This window comes from Myotis davidii, unplaced genomic scaffold (assembly GCF_000327345.1).
Source record: "Myotis davidii unplaced genomic scaffold, ASM32734v1 scaffold1047, whole genome shotgun sequence".
Taxonomy (NCBI): Eukaryota; Metazoa; Chordata; class Mammalia; order Chiroptera; family Vespertilionidae; genus Myotis; species Myotis davidii.
This window is the reverse complement of record NW_006298367.1, coordinates 381,378-386,682: the sequence shown is the minus strand read 5'-3', so window position 1 is coordinate 386,682 and position 5,305 is coordinate 381,378.

Genomic DNA, 5,305 nt, shown 5'->3' with positions numbered 1-5,305 from the left:
CCAGCCCCGGCCGCGCTCACAGCCGCCGGACCAGCGCGGGCGCCCCGTTGGGGCAGTTTTCATGGATCCCACCCGCCTCACAATATCTTAAAATACGTACAATAAATCCTCGGCTGGGGTTGTCACACACTGCAGGCAGTTCTACTTTCTTTCCTTCGGCACTGCACTTCCTAAATTTCCTAGCGGTGAGTCTAAAAGTGAAAGGTTGGAAATAATTCACTTTCCAACCATTTGGTCCACACACAGCGTCTCAGATGCCGGCCGTTCCTGACAAGGTTGACAGACGGACGGCCCAGAGATGAGGAAAAGATGGTTGGCTCCATGTTTCCGAGGCCAAAAGGCCCAGTGGGGTAAGTGCCTGCCCGAGGCCCCTCAGCGCAGATCGGCCGGACCTGGAAAAGCCCATCCCCACCCTGGGTCTGGGCCCGCCCCCACCACTGCTCCCTCCCAGAGCTGCCGGGAGGCGGAGGGACCAGCAGCAAAGCCACTGCCCCCAGAGAGCCCCAAACAAATGCACGGGATGGAGAGGAAGCGAACAAATGCCCGGAATGGAGAGGAGGAAGCGAACAAACGCGCGGGATGGAGAGGAAGCAAACGCGCGGGACGGAGAGGAGGAAGCGAACAAACGCGCGGGATGGAGAGGAAGCGTCTGCCCCGAGCAGGGCTGAGTCTTCCACCAGACACGGCCGGCCCTGCAGCAGTGCAGGCGCCCGTCCCGGTGTGGGGACTCTGTGGTGGCTGCGTGAGCCTGTTCCGCGTGCGCCTTCTGAAAGTGGGGAGCCACAGCGTGGGCCCACTGTGAGATGGGCCTGAGCTCAGGGAGGCCTGGGTCTCCCGGAGGACGGGGGGTCCAGTGCTGTCAGAGAAACGCAAGCAGAAGAGGGTGGAGAAAGGGACAGGTGCTTGTCTTGTTCTTTCATCGTTTACCGTGAATGGACACCCAGACCAGACCCCAGGAGGACAGCTGTAGCCCTCGGCCTCATCCTAGCCGGGGAAGTGAGATGGCAAGCAAAAGGGGAAGCACAGTGACAAGTCTGAGGGTCAGGGAACCTTCCTGAAAAGGTCAGAGCTAAGCCAAGGCCTGAAAGATAAGCAGGCGCTGGCCAGGAAGAAAGGCAGGGAAGTTACCCAGGCCAGGGAGCAGCAGGTGCCCAGAGAGGACTACTTCAGAGTGTTGCAGGGTAAGGGGAGAGGAGGGAGAGATGGGCAGCGGCCAAGCTGAGCAAGTTTGGTGGGAGAACTGCATGGGCAAAGGCAGGTGTGAAAGGGAACCGCGAGGCCCGGTGGCCGGAGGGCAGGAAGTGGCATGAGCATTCTGGGACAGTAACCGAAGAGGCCGAGGAGGTAAGCAGAGACCTGCACCTGGAAGGCCTCCAGTGCCTGGCTGCAGGGCTCGGACATTAGCCGGCAGGCCATGCGAATGGACGTAACTGAGGACTAAGACACTAAGGAGCAGTGGGGATTGTGGCGACGGGAACACACGCTCTGTCTCCGCGGACAGCCAGTGCCCCACCACCCCTGGTGATTACCACACCTGGAGGCAGCCGCAGTGTCTCAGACCATCTGCTTCGTCAGAGAGAGCTGGAGTTCAGATTTTTTTATATGAAATCACTTGATTTTAAATGTTTGCAATATATTCAACACCAGGTAAGCCAAGCAAATCATTTCGATAGGCCAATGGTTCCCAAACTCTGTATCACCTGTGGAGCTTTTACAAATCCCAATGCCCAAGTCACCTCCCACACCAATAAAGGGTCTGGGGCAGGAGCCAGGTATGAAATCCCAGGTAGTTTCAATGTGCAGCAAGTTTGAGAACCAGTGCTGTAGGTTAAGTACAGGCAAACCTCATTTTATTGTGCCTCAGAGGTGTTGCGGTTTTTACAAACAGAAGGCAAGACCCTCCACCAGCAAAAAGATTATGACTCGCTTTCTTGTGGTACTTGCTTTATTATGGTGGTCTGGAGTGGGACCCCAAAATCGGAGTACACCTGTGTGTCATTTGGGTTGCCAGGCAAAGGCAAGGGGAGCCTTGGGAAGTTCAGAGCAGGGGAGGAATAGACCAGTTTAATTTCAGGAAAATCAGTCCTTAGGAGGAAGACAGTGCAATCTGGGGTGAGAAGGGGGCAGTGGTGGGATCCTGCTAGGGACCAACCATCCCAGTTTGCCCAGGACTGAGTGGTTTCTTGGGACATGGAACTTGAAGTGCTTCGTCACTCTAGATCCTGCCCCTGATAAAGTTCTGTCTCCCCAGATTTCTGGGGACTGATGCCACAAACTCTACATTCTAAAATGGTCCCTAAGAAAGGGTCCTGTATCTCCTTGGGGTACACTCACCTGGGGCGCTGAGCCCCAGGCCTGACAGGCTTGTCCAGGGAGCTAGAAGCGGAGAGGAGTTAGAGCCATCTGTTCTCCACCTGGCAGAGCGATCCGAGTCAAACCCAACTCTGGAATACCACCAAGCAATAGAAAGGGACAGACTAAGGATCCAGGCAACAGTATGGATGCCTCAAAAACATTATGCTGCCAAGGCCGGTTTGGCTCAGTGGATAGAGCGTCGGCCTGCGGACTGAAAGGTCCCAGGTTCGATTCCGGTCAAGGGCATGTACCTGGGTTGCGGGCACATCCCCAGTAGGAGGTGTGCAGGAGGCAGCTGGTCAATGTTTCTCTCTCATCGATGTTTCTGACTCTCTATCTCTCTCCCTTCCTCTCTGTAAAAAATCAATAAAATATATTTAAAAAAAAAACATTATGCTGAGTGAATGAATAGATGCAAATGAGCACATACTGCATAAGTCCACGCATATGAACATGTACAATAGGTGAACCTCGTCAAAGCCAAAATCAGAACAATGGTTGCCTCTGGGAAGTTGGGACAGGAAAGGGGGACAAGGGCAACAGGAAGGGGCAACAGGAATTGGGGAAGATAGTGATTTATTTGATAAGGGCTTGTGTTATACAGATGTATGCATGTGTTGAAACTGACTGAGTCATACAGTTAACAACTGGGCATTTCATTATATGGATATTTTGCCTCAACAGAAAAGAAAAACAAACTTATAAGTAAACTAGAGGCCTGGTGCCTCTAGTTTGTGCATGGGTAGGGTCCCTTGGCCTGGCCGCAATCCAGTTGGGCTGGGCCCTCTCACAGTCTGGGAGCCCTCAGGGGATGTCTGACTGACAGCTTAGGCCTGCTCCCTGTGGGAGGCGGGCCTAAGCCATCAGTTGGACATACTTAGTGCTGCCACAGGGGTGGGAGAAGCTCCCACCATGGCTGCTGCATTCACCAGCCATGAACCTGGCTTCTGGCTGAAAGGCATCCCCCTGTGGGTGTGCACTGACCACCAGGGGGCAGCTCCTGCATTGAGCATATGCCCCCTGGTGGTCAGTGCACCTCATAGCGACCGGTCATTCTGCCATTCGGTCGATTTGCATATTAGCCTTTTATTATATAGGATATTAGTTGGGGAATCTAAGTCTGATCATGTCATCCTCTGCTCAGACCCCTTCAGTAATTCTTCATCTCTTCCAGGGTAAAACCCAAAGCCCTGACAATGGCCTCCAACAGAATGACCACACACTCTGGTTATCCCAGGTTTCACCTGTTATCTGGGCATAGTTATGAACGCATCATCCTCTTTTATTCCCCAAGTTTGAATGACAGAATATGTGCCTGCCTTGCCTATGAGGCCCTCCCTGACCTGACCTCATTTCCCTCCACCATACCTCTCTCTCTCCTCCCTCCCTCCCTCCCTCGGCTCCAGCCACACTGATCTCATTGCCAGGCATGCTCCCCCTCAGGACCTTTGCATTGGCTGTTCCATCTGCCCAGAATTCTCTTCCCCAGATATCTGCATGGCTCCCTCCCTTACCTCCTTCAAGCTTTTCTTTAAATGTCTCTCAGTACGGCCTTCCCTGAGCTCCCCATTTAAAATTGCAATCCAGCTGAAACCGGTTTGGCTCAGTGGATAGAGCGTCGGCCTGCGGACTGAAGGGTCCCAGGTTCGATTCCGGTCAAGGGCATGTACCTTGGTTGCAGGCACATCCCCAGTGGGGGATGTGCAGGAGGCAGCTGATCGATATTTCTCTCTCATCGATGTTTCTACCTATCTCTCTCCCTTCCTCTCTGTAAAAAATCAATAAAATATATTTAAAAAAAAAATAAAATAAAATAAAATTGCAATCCATTCTTTCCCCACCTTCCTTACTCTGTTTTTTAAAAAGTAGTTATAACGTCCTACATATGATATAATTTACTGAAAGTAAGCTCCATGAGGCATGGATTTTTTCTATTTTGTGTTGTATCCCCAGAGCCTAGAAAAGTACCCAGCAAGCAGTACCCACAATACATGTTGCTGTGAATAAAGGAATTCCCCTCCCTAGTGGAGCTCACAGTCTGGTGCCAAAGCAAACCCAGACCATCAGGTCAATAACCAGCGCTCCATGAAATGGCAGAAGAGGGGCAGGGGGCATGAAAGGAAAGACCCGGCCAAGAAGCAGAGGTTTGAAAAACAAGAAGGCATCTGCCAGCGGAAGAGGGGATGAGAGGGGCCCTCCGGACAGAGCAGATAGCAAAAGCTAAGCCTTAGAGATGAAAAACGGCGAGTGCATTTGGGAGCGATTATAAGCAGTTCCGAGGGCAGCTGTGCAGGGTGGCGTGTCAGAGTGTGGGCTCCGTCCTGCAGGTCATGCGAACTGGAAGGTTCTAACCCAGGGCAGCAGCGTGAACAGGTTCGGGTTTCTGAGACTGCCCACCGGCTCAGCAGAGAACGGACTGGGGGTGGGCAAGAGTGAAGCAGGGAAACCTACAGAGAGGCACCCAGAAACAGCGGGGCCCTAGAGAAAGGGGCGTAGGGGAGGGTCCTTAGAACAGAGACTTAATGGGACATGATAGCACATGGGACATAGACTGTGACTTCTGGATGCTCCCATCCGAGCCAACTCCTGGCATGGGGGGCTGCTTCTCTGCACAGGGGATGGTGGAAACACGTTGGGAGGAGGCGGAGGCTAAGGGTCGGGGACATCCAGGGGGGAAGTCTAAAGGCATTTGCTCTTTGAGTCTGGAGGTGGGGGCAGAACTTGGAGGCAGAGATTCAAGGAGTAGCTGGGACCCAGCAGGGAGAAGAGCTCCATGGAGAGAAGAGCTAGGCCGGGTCAAGAGGGATTTATGGGATCAGGAAGAAGAGGGAGTGACAGAGGGAGAGCAGCACTGGGGCCCCAGAGCCAGGGATAGAAGAGTATGGTCACGGGGAGGGGCGGGGTGGGCATGGTAAGGTGATGTTAGGGGTGTGGCTATGGAAAAGGTGTC